This window comes from Anabrus simplex, chromosome 2 (assembly GCF_040414725.1).
Source record: "Anabrus simplex isolate iqAnaSimp1 chromosome 2, ASM4041472v1, whole genome shotgun sequence".
Lineage (NCBI taxonomy): Eukaryota > Metazoa > Arthropoda > Insecta > Orthoptera > Tettigoniidae > Anabrus > Anabrus simplex.
In genome coordinates this window covers 1,043,980,253-1,044,006,680 of record NC_090266.1, presented here as the reverse complement: position 1 = coordinate 1,044,006,680, position 26,428 = coordinate 1,043,980,253, and the positions used below count along the sequence as shown (strand labels likewise).

At 40.6% G+C, this 26,428-nt stretch overlaps 1 protein-coding gene across 2 annotated transcripts in view; it reads right to left on the bottom strand.

Moving 5' to 3' along the window:
• The window catches only part of LOC136864674 (lysosomal-associated transmembrane protein 4A), a 100,044-nt gene extending 87,574 nt beyond the window's left edge, over window positions 1-12,470 (bottom strand). The window contains exon 1 of one of the 2 annotated variants that reach the window (XM_067141981.2): window positions 12,326-12,470. The gene's annotated coding sequence lies outside the window, so the exon portion shown is untranslated. Of the gene's footprint in view, window positions 1-12,310 lie in introns of both variants that reach the window. The other variant, XM_067141982.2, reaches the window with a different exon arrangement.
• Window positions 12,471-26,428: the final 13,958 nt, after the last annotated feature.

Below are 26,428 nucleotides of genomic sequence, written 5' to 3'. Positions count from 1 at the left end.
TGCGACTATTGCCTATAACAACAGGTAATTGGTGTTCCCTTCAGAATAGTTATAACTGGTTTTGAGTGTATATTTAAACCATCTCTGGAGAGAGAGAGAAACATGCAAGGACGACAGAAGCAGGTACAACCAGACAACAGCCGCTGGCAAAGGTTACAAGTCACATAAAGCGGTGCCGCGTCTTGAAAATTACCTCAAAGAATGGGTAGAGGCAGGGAGACTGTGTTCAGACTTTGTGTTTGATTTCGGCCTGTGGAAGAAAGCCAGACCGTTAACATGCCTAAAGTGAAGCCTAATATATATATATATATATATATACACACACACACATACATACACACTTTTTTTTTTTTGTGAGAGTTTGTGCCTGAATTTGGAGCAGAGGTGTTTTCTACTGATGGAAGTATCCTTTTCTGCAAATACTGTGAGATGAGTTTTTTAATTATAATCTGCTTTATGTCGTACCGATACAGATAGGTCATATGACAATGATGGGGTAGGAAAGTGCTAGGAGTGAGAAGGAAGCAGCCCCAGCATTTGCATGGTGTGAAACTGCGAAACCACAGAAAACCATCTTCAGGGCTGCTGACATTGGTGTTCGAACCAACTATCTCCCGAATGCAAGTTCACAGCTGTGCGACACTAACCACATGGCCAACTCGCTCTGTTGCGAGTGAAAGTTAATGCAGAAGAGTGGTTCCATGCCTAACAATATGTTGGGCACATGAAACACACGAGAGCAGCTTCCCGAACCACAGAGAAAAGGAAATCGCTGTTTCTGTTAGGGTAAAGTGGTAGTGAATATTCTAAGCCATCTCCCTTTTCCAAAGACCTTTGCAGTGCCCAAATTAAAGAAAATACCCCACTTTTAAAGTTTTTGGAACAGTATACAAATCGGAACATTCCTAACAAGTCTACCCTCCAAAAGGAATAAGTGCACAGCTGCCAGTACTCAGAGCTGCCAACCTCTGTACTTGGGAACTAATGAGTGGGTGGTGCTTCGATAGCTGGTGGTGGCGATTAATGTTACATGATTGGTGAGGAGTTGTTCTTGCCGTGCAGTCGTTAAGATAGGACCTGGACGAGACCAGCGATATAGGGACACGCAAAGGCTTATGCCCCCAGGTTAGATGCCGCGAAGCGGCCCTAGGCCTCTAGTTTCGTGTGGAAACATGATTGGTCTGGACTGGTTCTTGCCATGTCGATGGTTAGGATAGGACCTTGACAAGACCACTGGTTTGAAGTGGTTCTTGCCATGCGGACGGTTAAGATAGGATCTAGACAAAACCTGAGATACAGGGACAAGCAACATGTTACATTTTATTGTGCTGAGGTTGGCGAGTAATTATGATTAACATTATTGACGGGAACGAAATCACGTACCACTTTACACTGGCCAACAGGAATACAAGTAGCTACTTCAGAAATGAAAATGGCGTGTAATAGTGTTCATTAGGTTACAAAAGTAAATGTACTTCTTGGGGCGGGATGGTGGGTTCCGAAACGTCGCAATGAACACATCTCTCCTTTGAGATGCTCTCTAAATAAGATTTCATCAATTTCCACTTACTTGTAACATTCGAAATATGATGTCAACCGGGCTAAAGTAATACCCAAGATTGAAAAAAACAAATAGTGTCAAATCTCCCTTTGGGAAAACAGAATGATCATAAATATGTCATGGCCATTCATCAATAGTTGCTAGGTACCATCGTGTTATACATTTTGTATTGCTTATGTGAAAATTCACGACTACGTTGCAGGTATGTCAATTTTCTGTCTATTGACAAATCAAGTGATGAAGTGGGGCACCCCACTGCAAATGGCTTTGTTGATACGTTAACAGGATGACAAACCTACGTAAATATTTCTGGAGAACGTGAATCACCAAACTATTTGCCAGGGTACTTGGTTAAGCACTTTCATGTATTACCACAATAATGATGAAGTGATTAAATCTGTAACAGCTTTGATACGGAAGATGCTGCTTCCATATAGCCATGTTGTAAGATCTAAGGTAAATTTCTGTAACCACAGAGTAGTTAAGCCAAATATGATTCTTGTTATACTAATATCAATTTCTTTCTCCAGGACGTTCACTGAATTTATTCTAGGTGGCAAAACTCGTTCATTCTAAATTCTCCGTTACTTTTTTAACAAACACCGAATTCCTTTTTCAAATTATGTTAATTTAAAAAATATAGCCTATAATGTGCGAAAGGAGAAGCATTTCTTTCACATCGGTTTTCACACTGTAGATTGAATACAACCAGAATTTTGTAATATTTTTCACATTATATTCATGAAATATGTAATGAAAACTAAAATTACTAATTAATTTGGACGACATTTTAAAATCCTTTTCTGCGCAGTATGTAGGTCTTTTATAGGCAATTTATAGGCCTTCAACCTTCATGCCCTAATCATAAAGGTAAAATTTGTCCCAAATACTGCGAATATCCCCATAGTAAGAAAATGAAGAAAAAACAAAATGGCCCACATAAATTAATTTTAGTGGTCCTTATGCTTAAAAAGGTTAAGAAATGCTGGTATAGGAGAATCAAATTAGTAGCAGAGTATATGAAAATGGAATTTAAAACTTGGGCTAACTTATAACGAACAAGTGCTGTATGCAAGGGAATTGTCAACAATGCAATAGTGAGGTCTTCCTGCAGACAGTATAGGTGTAAAAACTAAAGAATAATTAATTTAAATAGAAGTTTGGAAACATGGCAAGTGAAAGGCTCCCAAAACTAGACACCAATGGTTCTGAGGGCATGGTACTGAAATGTACTCGCTTGTATACAGAAATGGAACAGCAAGGATTTGGATAAGTATATGCAGTACTATATAGACAGGGTGGGATAAAACACCTTCATAGAGTATTTTATTAAAATGGGATTTGGATACAGTAACTACTGATCAGAATTTCATTTGTGTGAACTGTGAAAAAGTGTATGATCATTAGTACTGTAAACGAAGATGGATAGAAAACCAGCGAGTTTGGACACACAAGGAATTGTGAAAACTAGATTATCAGCATGTGGCAAGTGCTACAGGAATTTTACTAGTGTGTTCATAATTAAAAAATACACAGAAAAATGAAATAAAGATAGAATTAAAACTATTTATTATACCTCTGGATCCTGGCACTGAAGTACAGTCAAACCTGCCCTAATACCTTTATTCAAAGGACACCTCAGTACAGTATATGGATATTCTCAACAGAACAGATTTTATTTTACGTAATACGTGCTAAATAAAGCCTTATTTAAGTGGACACCTCAAATCCCAGACAGGTGACGTTACCATTCATCTCACCAACTTGTCTTAAGCAGACACTTTACACATTCCAGGACATTTTTTTTTTTTTGGTACACTGTGCTATCATCTATTCTTTTAACTCTTCGAGATACAAGGGACATGTGTCCCAAGTTTTATTTCATTTACAGGTCACATATTACATTAATCAGCCTGATAAAGTCTCATATTTAATATATCTGTCACTTTTGTTGACTGTATTGTTTCTTGATACTAATTTAAAAACAACTGAAGTCGTGCATTATTTGATCTACTGGAAGTGCTTCAGTCTTGAGTCACTATTCCTTTTTGGAGCTACTATTACCACTAAGTTAATCACTTTACAACTAATGGTCTTCTGAGAGTGTATTTCGGACATTTTGAAGATAATCCACCTATACTTCAGCTGATTACACTTAAAATTACTCAATAGAACACCGGTAAGTAACCGTATATTTTTTAAGATTGATCAATATATGTGTGTAATGCATGTACGTACTGTATGTAGGCTGTGTTCATACTAGAGGTGTAAGAAAGTATGATTTTTATTTTTTGAAGATTTGTTGTGTTTGTTTTATTGTCTTCTCAGAAAAAAATGTTAAATTTTGGAAAGCAATCAGGTTTATATAATAAGCATGTATAAAATTGATAAAACACAAAGTAAAAAACAAGATAACAGGTAAACCATCAAATGTGCCTATGGAAGAATGAGAAAACACATTTGTATTTTACATTCAGCTCCATGCAGCATCAAAACATTTTAAATCAATATAAGTTACCTTTTTCAGTTTTATCCGATTACTCCAGTGAAATAATTGAAAGCAGATCGTGGTCAGTGTCTCAGCATTTGCACCTGTCAATCGTTGCCTCGTATCACTTACTATGAGACTATAGTCTGAAAAAGACCTTTCACAATCCAAAATGGAACATGGATACCACACATATTTTAATGCAGTAATTGCATAGTCTCAGTGTGCAAACCTCAATCACACGAGTATCTCGGGAATATTTACGTAATCGTCTTTGACAGCTGATTCTTGAAGGCAGTCAAGTAGATGCTGTGAGCCTCTAAAAACTGTTTGAGACTCCATCTTCTTACAAAATTGGGCATTCTTCTCAAACTGGAACAGTTCTGTACAGATACATTCTTACGCACATGCCAAGGCTTCCACAGTCTTTTTGGCCGGATCCGTAGTGTTTAAAGTACCGATTTTTATTACAGCTGACTGGGCAACACACATAAGCTTGGACTTATCCTGTAAATTCATCCGTTTGAATACTCTACCATTCCCTAATAGTTTTAGATTTCCCTCATGGTCATCTACCTTCCCAGCAAGTACATGAATTGTTGGGTACATAGATTCCCCCAAGAAATTAATCAAGTTGATAAATGAGGCACCAACAACAAACAGACACTGCTTGTAATTTTATCATTTGTATTGTTGACTTGAATGCTTGTTGGAAAAATTCAACCCCAGAATTTGAATCTTCCCGCGTTTTGAAAAATGCTACCAGATCATCCACAAGCATGGCCATATACATTGCTGCTTTAAACCAGAATTCCATCTTGTACATACAGGCATTGGAAAAGCCAGAATTTCATCTTCTTGTCCTGTGTTTTCATATTTCTCTCTTAGAAATGCAGCGTAGTTGCATTTCCTTTTTCACATATTTAAAAGGCATTCATTGTCTTTACTACAGACATGTTCAATTTGGTCAGATCATTTTCAAATATGCAGCCGACAAGGTTGACTTGATGAGCCCAGCAGTGGACATGACCTACTCCTTCAATCAATCCATGAATAGTAGCTGCATACTGTCATGTAGAGTGCAGAATCCGTAACTACTGCCACTACAAGCTCCATTCAGTTTAGTAGAAATTCAAAGTCTCTAATACAGCATTGGCACAATTTTGCATTATGGGCAGAATCTAGAACAGAGGCAGCCAGACAAGTGCTCATTTCAGTTGATACTGACGGATGAAGTAGGATGTTACAAACACAATTGCATAAAAACATTTTTAGCTCTTCCTTAAATTTTCCCCTCCTTCCACCGATCATGGGGACGAATTTCTGACGGATCTGTTTGCTGATGGTAAATCTCCACTTCCGCAAATGTACTTATTAAGCCAAGTACGGACAGCAAGATTGCCTAGGATCTTTTTTTGACAATTTATGTCACACCAACAGAGATAGGTCTTATGGTGATGATGGGATGGGCCTAGGAGTGGGAAGGAAGCGGCCGTGGCCTTAAGGTACAGCCCCAGCATTTGCCTGGTGTGAAAATGGGAAAGCACAAAAAAACTATCTTCAGGGCTGCAGACAGTGGGGTTCAAACCCACCATCTCCCGGATGCAAGCTCACAGCTGCGTGCCCCTCACCACACAGCCAATTTCTTAAGATGGAGTCTCAAACAGTTTTTAGAGGCTCACAGCATCTACTTGACTGGCATCAAGAACCAGCTGTGTCAAGACGATTATGTAAATATTCCAGAGCTCCTTGTGGGCCTGAAGTTTGCACACTGAGACTATGCAACTGCCGCACTAAAATGTGTGTGGTATCCATGTTCCATTGTGGATTCTGAAAGTTGAAAGAAAAGAGTGTGAGGGATTGTTTCAAGGAACATGTTGCACAAGGACTAAATGAAAAGGCTGAAGGAAACACTATAGAGGAAGAGTGGAGAGTCATGAAGAATGAAGTCAGTAGGGCTGCTGAAGAAATGTTAGGAAGGAAGAAAAGATCAACTAAGAATCAGTGGATAACTCAGGAGATACTAGACCTGATTGATGAACGACGAAACTACAAGAATGCTAGAAATGAACAGGGCAGAAAAGAATACAGGCGATTAAAGAATCAAGTGGATAGAAAGTGCAAGGTAGCTAAGGAAGAATGGCTGAAGGAGAAGTGCACGGATGTCGAAGGCTGTATGGTCCTGGGTAAGGTAGATGCTGCATACAGGAAAATCAAGGAAACCTTTGGAGAAAGGAAATCTAGGTGTATGAATATTAAGAGCTCAGATGGAAAGCCACTTCTAGGGAAAGAAGACAAAGCAGAAAGATGGCAGGAGCATATCCAACAGTTGTATCAAGGTAAAGACGTAAATAATTTGGTTCTGGAACATGAAGAGGCTGTTGATGCTGATGAAATGGGAGACCCAATTTTGAGGTCAGAGTTTGACAGAGCTGTGAGTGACCTCAATAGGAACAAGGCACCTGGAATTGATGACATTCCCTCTGAATTACTGACTGCCTTAGGAGAAACCAGCATGGCAAGGTTATTTCATTTAGTGTGCAAGATGTATGAGACAGGAGAAGTCCCATCCGATTTTCGGAAGAATGTTGTTATACCTATTCCCAAGAAAGCCGGTGCTGACAGGTGTGAAAACTACCGCACCATTAGTTTAGTATCTCATGCCTGCAAAATTTTAACACGTATTATTTACAGAAGAATGGAAAAACAAGTAGAAGCTGAGTTGGGAGAAGATCAATTTGGCTTCAGAAGAAATGTAGGCACACGTGAAGCAATACTGACTTTACGTCTGATCTTAGAGGATCGAATCAAGAAGGACAAGCCCACGTACATGGCATTCGTAGATCTAGAAAAGGCATTCGATAATGTTGATTGGACCAAGCTATTTATGATTCTGAAGGTGATAGGGATCAGATACCGAGAACGAAGAATTATCTACAATCTGTATAAAAATCAGTCTGCAGTGATAAGAATCGAGGGCTTTGAAAAAGAAGCAGCAATCCAGAAAGGAGTGAGGCAAGGCTGCAGTTTGTCCCCTCTCCTTTTCAATGTTTACATAGAACAGGCAGTAAAGGAAATCAAAGAGTAGTTTGGAAAGGGAATCACAGTCCAAGGAGAGGAAATCAAAACCTTGAGATTTGCCGATGATATTGTTATTTTATCTGAGACTGCAGAAGATCTCGATAAGTTGCTGAATGGTATGGATGAAGTCTTGGGTAAGGAGTACAAGATGAAAATAAATAAGTCCAAAACAAAAGTAATGGAGTGCAGTCGAACGAAGGCAGGTGATGTAGGAAATATTAGATTAGGAAATGAAGCCTTAAAGGAAGTAGATGAATATTGTTACTTGGGTAGTAAAATAACTAACGATGGCAGAAGTAAGGAGGACATAAAATGCAGACTAGCACAAGCAAGGAAGAGCTTTCTTAAGAAAAGAAATTTGCTCACTTCAAACATTGATATCGGAATTAGAAAGATGTTTTTGAAGACTTTCGTGTGGAGTGTGGCATTGTATGGAAGTGAAACATGGACGATAACTAGCTCAGAAAGAAAGAGAATAGAAGCTTTTGAAATGTGGTGTTACAGAAGAATGCTGAAGGTGAGATGGATGGATCGAATCACGAATGAAGAGATACTGAATCGAATTGGTGAGAGGAGATCGATTTGGCTAAATTTGACGAAAAGAAGAGATAGAATGATAGGACACATCTTAAGACACCCAGGACTTGTTCAGTTGGTTTTTGAAGGAAGTGTAGGTGGTAAGAACGGTAGGGGTAGACCAAGATATGAATATGACAAGCAGATTAGAGCAGATGTAGGATGCAATAGTTACGTAGAAATGAAAAGGTTAGCGCAGGATAGAGTGGCATGGAGAGCTGCATCAAACCAGTCTATGGACTGATGACTCAAACAACAACAGTCTCAGAGTATGTGACAGGCTCTTGTTCTTATTGAAAGCAAATGTACTCAATACTCTCCTGCTGACTTGCTAGGCTTAATGCATAAGAGGATTTTCTTTCATAGGAGGATGCCTTCCTCATCCTACAAGGCAGTAGGTTCCATCTGTACACCCCCAGAAAGATGGGTTGCCTCTTCCACCATCTTCACCATACCAAAGTCCATCTTCTCCCCCATAGATGCTGTTGAGGTCTTCACGCTTAACACAAGGCAATTCTACAGCCCCCCAGGAATTGGGCTACCTGTTCGTCTGTGGGTTGTATTGGTTATTTTAAACCAGCCCTACATACTGTAGGGACCCCCTATCCGCCACCCGGGGATGCGCTCTGTAGGGGTCAGGTTCCCCTGGTTACTTATTGGAAGTTATTTTATTTTATTTTTTTTTTGCTAGGGGCTTTACGTCGCGCCGACACAGATAGGTCTTATGGCGACGATGAGATAGGAAAGGCCTAGGAGTTGGAAGGAAGCGGCCGTGGCCTTAATTAAGGTACAGCCCCAGCATTTGCCTGGTGTGAAAATGGGAAACCACGGAAAACCATTTTCAGGGCTGCCGATAGTGGGATTCGAACCTACTATCTCCCGGATGCAAGCTCACAGCCGCGCGCCTCTACGCGCACGGCCAACTCGCCCGGTTATTGGAAGTTAACCCCACACACAAGAAGTGAGGTTATTTGCAGAGGACTGGAAGATGGGCATCATTGTACCTCTGTTCAAGAAAGGAAACAGATAAAAATGTACTAATTATCATGGCATTACACTACTGTCTCATGTCCTGAAAATATTGGAAACAATAATAGAGACAAGAATCAGACACATTGTTAACCAATTTTGGAAGAACAGCATTATGGTTTCAGACCAGGAAGGTCAACTACAGACCTTATATTTGCAATTAGGATGTTAATAGAAAAATACTGGGAGAAGAACAAGCCTTTATTTCTAATATATTTGGACATTGAGAAAGCCTACAACAGTGTACCAAGGAAAAGAATTTGGCAATGCATAAAAGAACTTCAAGTGCAAGACAGCATCATAGACAAAGTGAAAATGTTGTATAGTGGGAACAGAAGTTGTATTCAAGTAGGACGTGGTTTGTCGGACTAGTTTGAAACAAAGAGAGGAGTGTAGCAGGGCAGCTTATTGTCACCACTTCTATTTATTATTGTGATGGATGTAGTAATGAAATCTATTAAAAGGAAACATGGAGATATCAAAGCCTTCACATTTGCAGACGATGTTGCGATCCGGAGTGACTCAGAAGAGGAATTGGGAGAGAGAATGCAAAGCTGGAATGAGGAGTTTAAGAAATATGGTTTAAACATCAGTAAGACCAAGACGGTGGTGATGAAAGTGTATAGGGAAGGAGCAAAACCAATAGTCATGTTAAATGAAGCCCAACTGGACAGCGTTCCAGTTTTCAAATATTTGGGTAGCGTTCTATCAAATGACAACCTAGCAAAACATAAGGTGAACAATCGAATCGATAAGGCAACACAATTTTACCACCAGGTAAGACACCTGCTGTGGGATGAGCAAATACCTATGAAAACAAACATGACATTATACAAGTCCTATTATACACCAATTCTTACACACAGTCTCAAAACCACAACACTGATCAATAGAGATACGGTAATTCCAAACTCCAGGCAGCTGAAATGAAATTCCTACGCACTATGATCCAGAAAACCAGGAAAGAAACGATCAGGAATGAAAAAATTAGAGAAGTAGGAATAGATGAATCTCTCCTCAATAAGATTCAGATATCAAGACTGAAGTGGTTTGGTCACATGCGAAGGATGCCAGTTTACCAGGCAAGTTGGCCGTGCTGTTAGGAACGCTCAGCTGTGAGCTCGCATCCGGGAGATAGTGGGTTTGAATCCCACTGTCGGCAGCCCTGAAGATGGTTTTCTGTGGTTTCCCATTTTCACACCAGGCAAATGGTGGGGCTGTGCCTTAATTAAGCCCACAGACGCTTCCTATTCCTAGGCCTTTCCTGTCCCATCGTCGCCATAAGACCTGTCTGTGTCGGTGCGACGTAAAAAAAAAAAGGATGCCAGTTAACCGAACTGCAAGGAAGGAATTTGACAGAAAAGTAGAAGAAAGATGAGCCGTGGGAAGGCCACGAAGGAAATGGTTAGATTTAATTAAGAACGATGTACTGCTGAGAGGTCATGAGGTACAAGGACAGTACGAGATGGAGGAGGCTCATATACCACACCTGGGAAACTGGAGATGGTTTAGGATGATGATGATGATAAGTGATACGAAGCAACGATTGACAACTGCAAATGCTGAGACACTGACCATGATCTACTTTCAATTATTTCACTGGAGTATTCGGATAAAACTGAAAAAGGTAACTTACATTAATTTAAAATGTTTTGATGCTGCATAGAGCTGAATGTAAAATACAAATGTGACTTCCCCATTAGTGTTTTCTCATTCTTTCACAGGCACATTTGATGGTTTACCTGTTATCTTGTTTTTTACTTTGTGTTTTATCAATTTTATACATTTTTAAATGCACTTATTGTATAAACCTGATTGCTTTTCAAAATTTAACATTTTTTCTGAGAAGACAATAAAACCAACAACAAATCTTAAAAAAATAAAATGCATACTTTCTTATACCTCTAGCATGAACACCTAGCCTACATACAGTACAAACATGCATAACACACACATATTGATAAATCTTAAAAAATAATGCAGCTACTTACCGGTGTTCTAGATTGTCTAGTTTCTCTACTGCTACGTTAGCTTTCACCAATGCAGTAGTAGTGTTCAAAATACTCTCTTCTTTCGAATCCTTCATGCAACTAGTATTTGTTAACGTATCTTTCAATATTGCCACTCTAGGAACACTAACTTTGAGGCGCAAAGTTTCTCATTACATACTATCCACTTGAGTTTCTCTGCGTTTTGAACACTTCTCCGATTTACAATGATTGTCTAAAGCACCTTTCCTGCGATAATCTAAGCGGCAATAACAATATTTGCACATAAGAATTCCACAAGAAATTATAAATCCTTCATTCTCACATTCTTTTTAGTCTGTTCATGGCAGAAATTATGTTGAAATTTTAATGTTTAGTAAATAGTCATATCAATATAAAACATGTCATAATATTGAAAATAACTATCTCCTCCTTAAATACTCTAAATATCAAACCTTAGCAAGCAGGCTCTTAGAGAAACTAAACTGGAAAACTTAACATTCTTCTTCTTCAAATTAATACCCAATTTTTTGAAAACTCTACCCAAGATTTTCGACACAAGCTATATGTAAATAATGTTTTCCTCCTTCTAAGTAAGTAGGCTACTAATGTAATCAAATTACTTACCTAGGCAAAAAAGAAAGAAAGAAAGGAATCCAATTTTAGTCAATCTACCAAGCTCAGTACTTTGCAAATCACAAAACCAAGCTATGTTAACCAATTAGTAAACCAAATGACCTTTCAATTGCTATCAGCCTATCTGATAAACAACATTGTCAAACATATATTGCAGAGAACAAAGGACTATCTGGAGAGCTGTAGCAGATAACCGAAAAATTTAACATAAATACTCATAATTTTTGCTGTCATTCATCCCCTCCAACCACCACCACATGAAGCAGACAAACAACTTAGGTTATATTGATGGTAACAACCCTCCAATTCCCAATTAGATTTTCGTCTCGTATTAAAATGTGAAAATCAATAACAATCACATGAGACAAGTACGATACAGCGCGAACAGTAACTGTGCACAAAAAGGAACGAGAAATTAGTATGAACACAGTCCATACTTCATTTTAATTAACGATCTGCAATTAGCAACACCTTACAAAGATGTTCAGTTGAAAGGACAGTGGCAATAGGAAAACTACAAAAGATTACGTCATCACATCAAATACAGGCCATAACCTTGTTTCATTATTAAGAGTTTGGAATGATATATCAGTAAAACATAAGAACGTAAAATGTAAATAGCGAAGCCTTCCTCATAGTTTACATAACGTATAATTTCCATTCATGACTAAAATATTCCTCTTCTTCACTCGCCAAATATAACGCACAAACTCAGTAATTAACATCAACTTAGCAACTTTAAAGTAGCACAATATTTGCACCACAAAATGATCAAGTCCACAATATCTGTATATATAAATAACCAAGCTGTTACTCCCAAAACCTTCCGTTTTGAAAACACAATTACTACAGGCCAGACAGAAACTAGTAAACGAAAAAGGTATCAGTATTTTATTAAACAAGGTAAACACTACATCAAAACAACTCTAGGTAGATACCAACACTATTTACCATAAATAGCAATACCTTTGAAATAGACACTATTGACGAACTGAACACCTGCACCTACAAACAGCTGTCAAAACAACAAAACAAAATCCAAATACCACACATAAATGGACACCATGAATACCCTCACAAAGTACTACCATAATAAATTCAGACAATATCGTGGAAACTGGTATTATAAATCACAAGGAAATTTACGTCTCCCTTTTCTAAGTGTTGAGAATAATTATAACTGCACATAGTACATAAGTGAAAATCACGAAAATATTAATATTAAACTTAAAATAGTTTTTAACTTGAAATTACCTCAATGAGTAGTTATTGTTAACAACCAAGACAGAAACTTGTACTCTTTGCTTATCATCAACTATGTATTTTACATGGATTTTACCGCTAGCATTTTACTCGAAACTTTAGGTGAAGAAGACAGAAGAGACATGCCAAAATATATAGCTCCAAACGGTACGAGCGCAACGGACCTAACATTCTGCAAAGGACACAACCTTACAATAGCAAACGAACAAGGATTGTGGACTTGTGAAGCTTAAGATGATTAATTGGAAAGTAGAAGGACTTAAACACGTCGTGCCTTTTCCTACAGCCAGAAGAAATTAACAAATATGATATCACGATCTTCATGAAACATTCATAATGGAACCGATGCACATAAATGTTTTTTTACGGAATACAATCATATGCTATCCCAAATAAAGGAAGACCATACGGGGGAGCCTCTTGTTTTATAAAGCCAACACTGGGAACCTTCAAACTTCTACACAAAGAGGAGAACATGCTGATAACAGGAACTATAAACCTGACAATAATAGCTATGTATATTAGACCACAAACAAGCACTGAAGACATAATAGAAGTCATCATGACAGCAGCATCTAAAACAACAGGAAACGAAAAAGTCATATTTGCAGGAGATTTCAACTGCCGGATTGATAAAGAAAACTCTAAAAACAGGCATTTTACTCGAAACTTTAGGTGAAGAAGACTACACTCTGGTGAACAGAAGAGACATGCCAACATATTTAGCTAAAACGGTACGAACGGAACGGACCTAACATTCTGCCAGGGACACAACATTACAATAGCAAACCAACAAGGATTGTGGATTTCGGCCGCTGCCCCTATCAGAGAGCATATCCCTATTGAAGCAGATATTCAAATTAAGATACACTTGAGACAAAATACTCCAGTCACTCCAGAAAATAAAATATCAAGACTTCTCGATAACGATCTTTTACTAAGAAACAAAACGACTGAGGCAGAAGCAAGAAAACATATACGGTAACAGAAGGAAGATTAGATGCTGCATTAGAAATAACTAGCAGCCTAATTAGAGGAGCTTATAAACCTTTCGCAAAAAGAAGAGCACATCCATGGTTTGATAAGTCTTGCTATAAAGAAAGAAAAATTACTCTGCAAACACTGTGGACAGCGAAAATGACCAAAATAATACGTAATCTAGAAATCTACGCAAACCAGCGGTGGAAATATAAAAGCATGATAAGGGACAAAAGGAAAAAACATATTGAAGAAGAAGCCATAAAACTGGCCGAGGACGCAAGACGCGATCCCTTCAGTGTTCTTAAAAAGAAATATCAACGAAGGAATGCAGAAATTCCATTGAAAATGGAAAAAACACTTCTCCGGCATATTGAACACAGAACGAAAGAATCAGGCATACTTAATAACCCAAGATAAATGTAATACCGGTACATATATAGATAGAGAACTAATACTTTCACGGGAGAAAGTTGAATTTACCATTGTAAAAATGAAAAAGAAAGCAACCGGACCGGACCAAATAGCATACGAACACCCAAAGGCATCAAATGACATACTTGGTCAATTCTGGACAGAATTTTTCAAGTGAATGGCTAAAATCAAGAATAATCCCTGAAGAATGGAGACGAGCAACGCTAAGGATTCTCTACAAAGGGAAAGATCACACAGATGACATGAACTCTTATCGAGGAATTGCCCTGGATAATACGAGTTTTAAAACCTTCATAATATTTCGACAAGCAAATTACGAGAAATTATAGATGAAAAAGTACCTGATAACCTTTTTGGATTCAGAAAAGGAAAATCGACGCTTCATGCGGTGAAAGTTGTATTAACGACATAGAAAACAACATGAGGTTTCCAATCTTCGTAGATTATACTAAAGCCTTCGACTACTTACACCGCGGAATATTCATTATCAAAACTCGCAGACATGATTGGAGAAAACCATACTATAAGCAAAATCATACAAAACATTTTAAAATACAACATGCTTCAGATCAATGATGAAGTCACAGTATCTAAAGATATTGTACAAACATATGGAGTCCTACAAGGTGACCCCATGAGCGCCCTTATTTTCAACATTGTAACTGCTGACATAGGAAATATTTAGGAAGGAACTAAATAAACATTGCTTATTCTATATGCTGACGATATAGTTCTAGGTTCATCCAACAAAGAAGACCTGCAATCAGCTTTAAACAACCTTGAACAATGGGCACAGAACAACAAGATCAAAATAAATCTAGATAAACGAAGCAAATCACTTTTAGAAAAGGGGGAAGAAACTCAAGAAAGGACATCATATTACTAGAAAATGAAGCTTAGGAAAATGTCAAAAAATGTAAATATCTTGGAATGACACTGCAGATAACCACCAAACCTTTGAGCATGCATATCGAAGAAAGGACAACAACAGCCATATGTACAATTTATAATATTAAGAATTTAACATCCTTTGCATTAGCAACAGCTATGACACTCTTTGAAACCACAATAACGCCTATAGTTACGTATGGGCTCACTCTCATTTTGGATAAACTAACCACTCTGATCTTAGAAAAACTGAAAATGTCAAAACAAGATTCCTGAAAAGAGCTATTGGATCTGGAAATTTTGCACCAAACAGAATGCTCTACGCTCTGACGAGAGAAATGTTCTTCGTAGAAGAATTAAGGATCAAACTAAACTACCTTCCACCGGACCGAACAATGAACTAATAGCAGAAAAAAAACGGAAAGCAGAGGAGATAGACTACAATTTTCTGGGACGGATGCAATGATATACAGGGACTGGAGCGGAACAAACACAATACAAAGACATGCTATCATTAGGCTAGCGATACATGGGTTTCACCATAAACTAGTCAGCCTCCGTAGCGTAACGGTTAGCGTTATTAGATGCCGCCCTCGGAGACCCGGGTTCGATTCGCGGTACTGCCAGAAATTTACGAATGGCAGGAGGGCTGGTATGTGGTTGAAATGGTACACGCAGCTCACCTCCATTGGGGTTGTGCCTGAAAAGAGCTGCACCACCTCAACATGAGGACACGAGTTTACTTTACTACCATAAACTATGTGTTAACAAAAAGTTTCATTAAGCAAATGATCAATGTATTTGCATATTATGCGCCCAGAAATGTAAGCAGTATCATTTTACGGTTTGCAAGATTCGAACAAATCTCTATGGTCTTATAGCACAGAAAAATTAACAGAATGTTTTAAATGGCCTTTCGGGCGCACTTTTTCATTAATATATAAAGGCTAGCAGAATACGTCTGGAACATAGACATATAGATGTAGACTGGCAATGAGCAACAGGATTCTGAAGCCAAAAGTGTGCGGCTTACGTCACAACACTACCTCGACGCATAAATGTCAAATAGTAGCCGAAACGGGAATATTAGACAGGAGATAATTCAAAAAATTGAAAGCACATCGAAATAAGGTCCTTTATTTTACTGTTAAAAAAAGAAAGAATAGTATATCAATATACGAATGCTTAAAAATAACCAACCTCTTTTAGACATCTTTGGTCAAATCTGTTTCCATTCAACTCTCTTACAGCATGATTCAAACGTATTTCCAGGCTCATTTGTTTGTCCATTCCTTGTCCCGTTTCTCTACGAGGTCGTGAGATGTATCTGCTGTGACGAGTTTTTAAGACCGGATGCCGTTCCTGACGTCAACCTCATCCGAGGAGTTAGTATGATGAAATGAATGACGTAATATGTGATATTAGGAAGGAAGAGAGTGAAACCCATTGCCGGCACCTAGCCTACTCCTGTCGAATAGAACAAATGTGTCTCTTCAGGGCATAACGTCCCCATCCCACGGACGAATCGCCATCAACAGCGTTATATGCCCTCACTCCATATCAGTATTGCGGAGAGGTTTGCAATTTAATCCAGGCTTTTGTCACGCACGGTAGTGATTAGAAATTGTATATCACCACCTCTCTTACTCTGCCAGCCAACATTCTGATGGTGAAATGTTTTCGAACAACGGGACCCCAACCGGCTAGCCACGGTTTCAGACCATTTAGACTTCAACGCCTTAACGATCCTGGCCACCAGGTGGGCTCTCCCACGTATTTTCAGGTACAGAGATGAAATTACACTAATAAGGCGATAAAAGTGTATCTTTTGAGTTTAGGTCTAAAGTATTTGAGATTTAACTTGCAAAATAATGTTACATACAACTGAGCTGTGATTTCAATCGGTATGTTCCCTTTCATGACTCAGCTTGAGCCATTACATGTATTCTCTCCGAAATGCATCTCAGTAAGTTTGCTCACATGAACATCTTTCGTAGGAACATACAGATTACCTTTATTCTGGAAAGATATGAATAGATAGGGATTTCCTGATAATAATATTTAATGTTAATTATCTTACGTCCCACTAACTACTTTTACGCTTTTCGGAGACACCGAGGTGCCGGAAGTTTGTCACGCAGGAGTTTTACATGTCAGTAGGCTGATATATTTAAATACTGGTACTTTTAAATACCACGAAACTGAGCCAGGATGGAACCTCCTAAGATGGGGTCAGAAAGCCAGCGCCTCAACCGTCTGAGCCACTCAGCAAGGCTAAGGATTTTCTTTTTGTACAACAGCTTCCTTACAATATCACATTGCAGAAAATTGGCTAACATCCTTACCACAAATCCTGAGATATATTCAATAATATTCTGTGATAATAAACCTAATACATCGTCGCCATTAGACTTATCTGTGTCGGTGCGACGTAAAGCCCCTAGCAAAAAAAAAAGCCTAATACACAATTTCGATTGATGCAAGCTTACCAATCTTTCCACTCTCATTTTAACAGTAATTTTGTCATCCTAATAATGTATCATAGATCAGAGAAGACCGAGAACGCTGTTATTCAGTTACTAACACCAGCAAAACAAAAACTTAATTTGTAACCAAATGTTGTAGTAACATTATTTTTATTCTACAGCTTTTCCCACACCTTGTGGGGTCGTTGGTACGAACTGCTCATGTGGTTATGGCACTTTCAGCGGTCGGATGCCCTTCCTGACGACAACCCTATGTGGAGGGATATAATCACTAGGGCCCGGATATTTTTAAAATCCATATGCGCATTATCAAATGCATATTTTGAACGTTTGTGCATATACAGGCATATTATTCTCTTATGTGTGATCTATTATCTAAGATTTCTGAATGAAATGAAAAATCTAATGAACTCTATATGTTTCACATCCCTTGGCAACACAAAAAGCCTTCTCCTGATCAAGAAAAGGTCTTTCAGTGTCGCAATACAAGCAGGTAGACGGATTATGACCCATTTCGCGACAGGTATATCCTTCTTTCTGGCATTCATTGCTCCTTACAGTAGCCTCCCAAGGTTTGCTTAAAACAAGTGCGTTCATCTGCTAACTTGCTGGTCGTCTATTGCAGTGTTTACCAGATTAAATTGCAAAAAAGCCTAAAGAAAATAGCTCTAGGTCTTTTTTAATTTAACAGTGGATACCAAGCAATAGTGACTACACAAGTGACGGTGATGTAATTTACTGTCAAGAGTAGGAGGGCAAAAGGCGTTCCCACTCCAGGAAATGAATTCAAAAATTTTCGGCTGACGTCAGCAAGGTAATAAAAGGTCATTGACGCCCAAGATCATTGACCCCGAGGTCATTGACCTCGTGACGTCATCACCCAGTGCTCTTGTTTGTAAACAAAGCCACGTGCTTTTTTTAACGCTGTCATCTTGACGGAACCTAAACTCACTTTTAAGGATAACAGATGATCGCTAACCTCAGTGCTGCCATCTTGACGGGGCTAAACCTCACTGTTGCCACCTTTGGCACGCGGTGCCGGGCAATCTGAAAAATTCCACGTGCTTTTTGACAGCTGTCATCCAACAACCTGCATCGCTAACCACAGTGCTGCCATCTTAATAACACTAAACCTCACTGTTGCCACCTTAGGCACGTGGTGGTGGTCAATTTGAAAAATTCCACGTGCTCTTGACAGCTGTCAACGGCCATCTTCAAACTAAGCCACGTGCTCTTCATAGCCACGTGCTTTTTTGACAGCGGCCAACTTGCATCGCTAACCTCAGTGCTGCCATTTTTACGGGACTAAACCTCATCCTTACGCACGTGGTGGCGGGCAATTTGTAAAAATCCACGTAATTTTTGACAGCTGTCATCCGCTATCTTGCATTGCTAACTTCAGTGCTGCCATCTTGATGGGGCAAAATCCTCATGGATGCTACCTTAGGCAGGTGGGCGCGCGAAATTTGAAATTCACGGCTCTTATCTTAGGCTAACCTAAGTCAATGGTTATGCTTTATTGACTTCGGGAGTGTACTCCCTCCCTAGAGGTCTACCCCCTTAGCGATGTCCCCTCTCCAAAAATATTGCTCTGGGGGCCAGGGCACGGCCGCCTCTTACGAAGCAAGCAAGGATGCATTGTCTTACACTCGTATTTATACATAGAGAATGCTAAGATCAACATGTGCGTGTGCACCTCCTGCTATCTACTGAGGTGAGCAGTGGGAAATGAGTCAACATATTTTTGCAGAGTCAGCACCTGAGGTCTAGTAGTGTAAGAATGCAGGATCCAATGCAAGATCATAGAACGCTATAGAACCCTAGTATAGTCGGTGAGAAATGTCGATTTGCGGATTTTGCATAAGAGTGCGAGCCTAACCATACAGTTACCATCTTGAGGGGCGTAACCTCACTTTAACGGTTAGTTGCCCTTCCCGAAACCTAAGAGAGCAAGCCTAACTCCACATCTGCCATCTTGAAGGGGCTATCCTTAGTTTTACTGCAAGATGCCCTTCCCAACTCCAATTGCACAAGATGGCAGCTATACAAGGCTCCTTATGAGACGGCCTAGGGGCGCTTGCGCAAGATGGCTGCTGCTCTTATGAGACGCCCTAGGGACGCTTGCGCAAGAAGGCGGCTATCTAATTCTACAAGATGGTTGCTATACATAGCTTCTTATGAAACAGCTTAAGGGAGCCTGCGCAAGATTCCTGCTATACATAGGCTCTCATGAGACGCCATAGGGGCGCTTACGCCAGATGGCGGCTACCTAATTGCACAAGATGGCTGCTATACATAGCTTCTTATGAGACGGATTAAGGTCGCTTGCGCAAGATGGCTGCTTAGGATGGCTCTTAGGAGACTCGCTAGGGACGCTTGCACACGATGGCGGCTACCTAATTCTAGAAGATGGCTGCTTTATATATCTTCTTATGAGACGGAAGGGCGCTTGCGCAAGATGGCTGCTGCTCTTATGAGACACCCTACAGACGCTTGCGCAAGATGGCAGCTATACGTAGGCTCATATGAAGAAAGCTAGCTTAGAGGGTACTGTACAAGATGGTGGCTGCACTTATGAAGATCCTTATGCATTCGGTGACGGGCAATTTGAAAACTTCCACGTGCTCTTGTTTGTAAACAAAACCATGTGTTTTTGACAGCTGTCCGCGGCCATCTTTAATCAACAGTGCACCGTACTGCCATCTTTGGCTACTACCTTAGGTACGTGGTGGCGGGCAATTTGAAAAATTCTACGTGCTTTTTGTCAGCACCCACATTTAATCAACAGAGCACCGTGCTGCCATCCTTAGCTACAACCCTTGATATGTGGTGGCGGGTAATTTGAAAAATTCTATGTGCTTTTTTTTCAGCTCCCATCTTTAATCAACAGAGCACCCTGCTGCCATCTTTACAACGCTGGACCTGTCGGCTACTACCTTAGGCACGTGGTCGCGGGCAATTTGAAATTCCACGTGATCTTGTTCGTAAACAAAGCCATGTGCTTTTTTGACAAGCTGACAGCAGCCATCGTTAATCAACAGAGCACCGTGCTGCCATCTTTAGCTACTAACTTTGAAATGTGGTGGCGGGCAATTTGAAAAAACACGTGCTTTTTGACACCTGTTAGCCACCGCCTTTTACTACATGCACATGGCTTACTACTACTATTTTGACGGAAGTACAACATTATAGCGCGGGGCTTTGCCACGCCGAAAGCAATCAAGCTGCCCTTCTTACGATCATAGTTATAAAGGAAGCTGCCTCATCAACATACTTACCGGGCTGCCCTTTTCAACATACTATTATCTTAGTTTTAAACCAAGATACTGTTAGAGATGCCGGCTATGGGTGGTTGCACAAGATAGCGGCTATACATGAGCTCTTATGAGATGGCCTAGTGGGCGATTGCGCAAGATGGCGGCTATACACAGGCACTTATGGAGAAAGCTAGTTTAGAGGACATTGCACAAGATGGTGGCTGCTGTTATGAAGAAAGCAAGCTTAGGGGCTACTGCACAAGATGGCGGCAATACATAGGCCGTTATGACCTCCGCCTCCTCCTCTCAACCTCTGTCAAGGCATAGCTCTATCGAACAAGTTTAAACATGCATCGCGAAGGCAAGAGTGTGCACGTGTTTTTAACCTACAGCGATGTCGTCATTATAGATGGGCAGGTTTAAACTTGATCGTTGGCAAGAGTGTGCACGTGTTTTTAACCTGTAGCGATGACGTCATCAGAGTTGTGCATGTTTAAACTTGCAGATCACCAAATAAGTGATTGAAACATAACAAGACTAGAATCGAACACTGTACTCGATGTCGTTTCTACTCCTCCTCCTCCTCCTACAGAACGCTAGTGCTATAAACAATACACTGCTTACATTTAAGCCCCTAGCAGTCGAACAAATTATCGGATAAACATGTAACATGAAAAATTTCTTCGGAAATATACTATTTGACTCTGCGGGCATGGGTTTAGCTTATGCGGAAAGTGAAATTAAACAGAACGCCTAGTGCTATAAGAAATACATTGGTTACACTTAAGCCCCTAGCAGTCGAGTAAATTATCGGATAAACATGTAACTTGAAATTTCGATTCGGAAACATATTACTTCAATCTGCTGGCATGGGTTACAATCATGTAGCTTGTTCAGGAAAGGGCTACTATGCAAGATGATTGCAAAACGCTGAACCGAAAAATAATTGGGCTACACACATGATAGGTAATGGGAGCCTGGGGTCACGTCACCGCGTCGTCCTTCTTCTCATCCTCCTCCTCCTAGGGCTAAAGGGCAAAAGGGCTAATGGGCAATAGGGCTTATGAGCTAAAGGGCTAATGGGCTAAAGGGCAAAAGTGCTAATGGGCTATAGGGCTCTCCTCTTCTTACCACGCCCTCCTTCTCCTCCTCCTCCTAGGTTAAAGGGCTAAAGGGTCCCTCGTCCTCCTCTAACTTACCGCGACCACCTCTTCCTCCTCCTCCTCCTCCTCTACCTTACTACGACCTCCTCCTCCCAGAAGGAATTAGCTGAAGTTGATACATTTTTGTCAGCAGCAATACCCTTATCGATTGTTATCTGCCATTACAGTTTGAACCGACTATCTTACGATCCGGAGGCTAACACGTCGCCAACCCTACAGTTTAAAGTTGATTACAGCTAAGATACGTCTTCTATTATTTGCCTGGTGCGGTTCGAATCTGCCCGTTCCAAGCTGATAGCTACATGCAGTAGCATGCGAATAAACTGTAACACAATAATCACTGCTTACTATTACTCTGCATCGTAAAACTAAACAAGATGCATCCAGTTTTCGAAGGCGTTGACGTGTAAATTATTACCACTGCACAGTAGAAAGGCACACATTTACCTGAAAAAGGGAAAAGAACAGATCTGCATTTAACACACACAGAACATTCAAAGTCAATGTTTGCATACGGCGAGCTGGCTGTCTCGCGACCCAAATAAGCGTTAAATTACTAATGACACAGCAGTGTGCTTCGACTCCATGTCGTGGCTCACAGAGGAACATTGTACCCAGTTAAGATTACGTAGATTTTAAATTGCACGCTACCACACGCCTATGGTGGCAACGGGGAGGTTTAACCCGTTAAGACGCCTGCACTGAAGATTGCGATGTTCTGCTGTTTAAAATTCCGCTTCCACGTGGTTAAAGATGGCACCTGTCAGGTCTTAAAAATGCACATGGATTTTAAATTCCGCGCTACGACGTTGTAAAATATGGCAGAAATGAGGTTTAGCGTCGTGAAGATGGCAGCAGTGAGCTTAGCGATGCTCTATTGCCCTTAAAAGTGAGGTTAGGGACCGTCAAGATGACGGCTGTCAAAAAAGCACGTGACATTGTTTACAAACAAGAGCACGTTGTCGTGACGTAACAGTCACGTGGGATGCTGAGTCAGCACTCGAAGTTTAAAATCCACGCCTACGTGGTTACCACTCGTTAAACGCATAAAGATTTTTAAATTCTGTGCTCTACGTCGTTAAGAGCAGCATTGAGAATAGGTATGTTTAAAAATCTTGTGAACATAGCGATGTTTAAAAGCGTGTACGCATCACCTGTCAATGATGCATGCATCGACTATTATAGTAAACTTCTTCCTCTAGAGTCTGCAGCAATCGCATCTGTGCACTGCTATCTTAGCATGACCTATGCGCACGAACTTAAATAATAAGGAATAACAATGTTTAAAAATATCGCTATCATAGCTGCGGTAACATTAGCAACGGTTAGAAGCGTGTACACATCACCTATCGACGATGCTTGCACCAACTATCGTACAAAAACTTCTTCCGCCACAGCGTGCGGCAATCGCATGTGCGCGCGCAGACCTATCGATAATGCATGCATCGACTATCGTACTAAACTTCTTCTGCTAGAGCGTGCGGCATTCGCATATGCGCAGCATACCACGTGACAGTGACGTCACGACCACGTGCTCTTGTTTGTAATAAATGCCACGTGCTTTCTTGACAGCTGTCATCTTGACGGACCCTAACCTCAGTTTTAAAGACAATACAGCATCGCTAAGCTCACTGCTGCCATCCTAACGACGCTAAACCACATTGATACCACCTTATGCACCGTCGTAGCGCGGAATATAAAATCCATGTGCATTTTTACACTTGACAGCTGCCATCCTTATCCACGTGGGCGCGTAATTTTAAAGAGCAGAACATCGCAATCTTCAGTACATGCAGTAGCATGTGAATAAACGGTAACACAATAATCACTGCTAAATGGGCTAAATTTCACTGTTGCCACCTTAGGCATGTGGTAGCGGGCAATTTAAAATCTGCCTAATCTTAACTCGGTACAATGTTCCTATGTGAGCCACGACGTGCAGTCGACGCTCACTGCTGTCTCATTAGTAATTTAACGCTTATTTCAGTTCGCGAGTCAGCTAGCTCGCTGCATGCAAATATTTATTTTTAATGTTCTGTGTGTGTTAGATGCAGGTCCGTTCTTTTACATTTTTCAGGTAAGTGTGAGCGTTTCTACTGTGCAGTGGTAATAATTTACACGTCAACGCTTTCGAAAACTGGATGCATCTTGTTTAGTTTTACGATGCAGTGAATTTTGTGTTAACGTTTGTTCACGTGCTACTGCATGTAGCTATCAGCTTGGAGCGGGCAGATTCGAACCGCACCAGACAAATAATAGATGTATCTTAGCTGTAATCAACTTTAAACTGTAGGCTTGGCGACGTATTAGCCTCCGGATCGTAAGATAGTCGGTTCAAATTGTAATGGCAAAAAACAATCGATAAGGGTATTGCTGCTGTCAAAAATGTATCAACTTCAGGTAACTCCTTCTGGGAGGAGGAGGTCGCTTTCATGTACAGGAGGAGGAGGAACCCTTTAGTCTTTTAGCCCTTTAGTCCTATAGCCCTAGGATGAGGAGGAGGAGGGGGCGTGGTAAGAAGACTAGGAGCGCTTTAACCGATTAGCCCTTTTGCCCTTTAGACCAATAGCCTTTTAGCCCATTAGACCTTTTGCCCATTAGCCCATTTGTACATTAGACCATTAGCCCTTTAGCCCTAGGAGGCGGATGAGGAGGACGCTGTGAGGAGGAGGAGGAGGACGCGGTGAGGAGGCGGAGGAGAAAGAGTCCTCCCATTTTTTTGTCCATCAGATAAGACGTGAACCATGGCTCCCATTCCCTATCATGTGTGTAGCACAATTATTTTTCGGTACAGCATTTTGCAACCATCGTGCATAGTAGCCCCCTCCTGCACAAGCTACATGATTGTAACCCGTGCCAACAGATTGAAATAATATGTTTCCGAACCGAAATTTCAAGTGACATTTTTATCCGATAATTTATTCGACTGCTAGGGGCTTAAACGTAACCAAAGTGTTCCTTATAGCACTAGGAGTTCTGTTTAATTTCACTTTGCGCATGAGCTAAACCCATGCCCGCAGATTCAAATAGTATATTTCCGAAGTATTTTTTCATGTTTATCCGATAATTTGCTCGACTGCTAGGAACTTAAAAGTAAGCAATGTATTTCTTATAGCACTAGCGTTCTGTAGGAGGAGGAGGAGAAGGTGGAGGAGGAGGAGGAGGAGGAGGAGGAGGAGGAGGAGGAGGAGGAGGAGGAGGAGAAGGAGAAACGACATCGAGTACAGTGTTCGATTCTAGTCTTGTTGTGCTTCAATCACTTATTTTGTGATCTGCAAGTTTAAACATGCAAAACTCTGATGACGTCATCGCTGCAGGTTAAATACAAGTGCACACGCTTGCCAACGAACAGGTTTAAACATGCACATCTATAATGAGGTCATCGCTGTAGGTTAAAAACACGTGCTCACTCTTGCCTTCGCGATGCACATATAAACTTGTTCGATAGAGCTATGATTTGAAAGAGGTTGAGGACGAGGCGGAGGTCATAACAGCCTACGTATAGCCGCCATCTTTTGCAGTAGCCTCTAAGCTTGCTTTCTTCATAACAGCAGCCGCCATCTTGTGCAGTAGCCTCTAAGATAGCTTTCTCCAAAAGAACCTGTGTATAGCCGCCATCTTGTGCAATCACCCATTGCCTATATCTCTAACAGCATCTTGGTTTAAAAACGAAGATAATAGTACGCTGAGAAGGCCAGCTCGGCAAGTATGTTGAGGAGGGCAGGTTGCTTTAATACTATGATCGTAAGAAGGGCAGCTTGCTTGTTTGCGGCATGACTAAGTCCCGCGATATAATGTTTTACTTCCGTCAAGATAGTAGTAGAAAGCGTTGTGCATGTAGTTAAAGATAGCGGCTGACAGCCCTAAAAAAATCACGTGGAATTTTTCTAATTGCCCGCCACCACATTTCAATGGTAGTAGCTAAAGATGGCAGCACGGTGCTCTGTTGATTAAATATGGCTGCTGTCAGCTGTCAAAAAGCACATAGCCTTGTTTACAAACATGATCACGTGGAATTTAAAACTGCCCTCCACCACGTGCCTAAGGTAGTAGCCGTCAATTTTTGTGTTGTAAAGATGGCAGAAAGGTGCTTTGTTGATTAAACAAGGGAGCTGACAAAAAGGCATATAGAATTTTTCAAATTACCCACCACCACGTACCAAAGGTAGTAGCCAAAGATGGAAGCACGATGCACTGTTTATTAGAGAATGCCGCTGACAGCTGTCAAAAAGCACGTGGCTTTGTTTACACACAAGTGCACGAGGAATTTTTCAAATTGCCCGCCACAGCATGCATAAGTGTTTTCATAACAGCAGCCGCTAAATTGTACAGTAACCTTCAAGGTAGCTTTCTTCATAAGAGCCCATGTATAGCCGCCATCCTGCGCAAGTGTCCCTAGGGAGTCTCATAAGAGCAGCAGCCATCTTGCGCAAGCGCCCCTAGGTAGTCTCATAAGGAGCTGTGTATAGCTGCCATCTTGTGCAATTGGAGTCGGGAAGGGCATCTTGCCATAAAACTAAGCATATCCCCTTCAAGATGGCAGATGTGAAGTTAGGCTTGCTCTCATAAGCGTCGGGAAGGGGACCTTTAAAGTGAGGT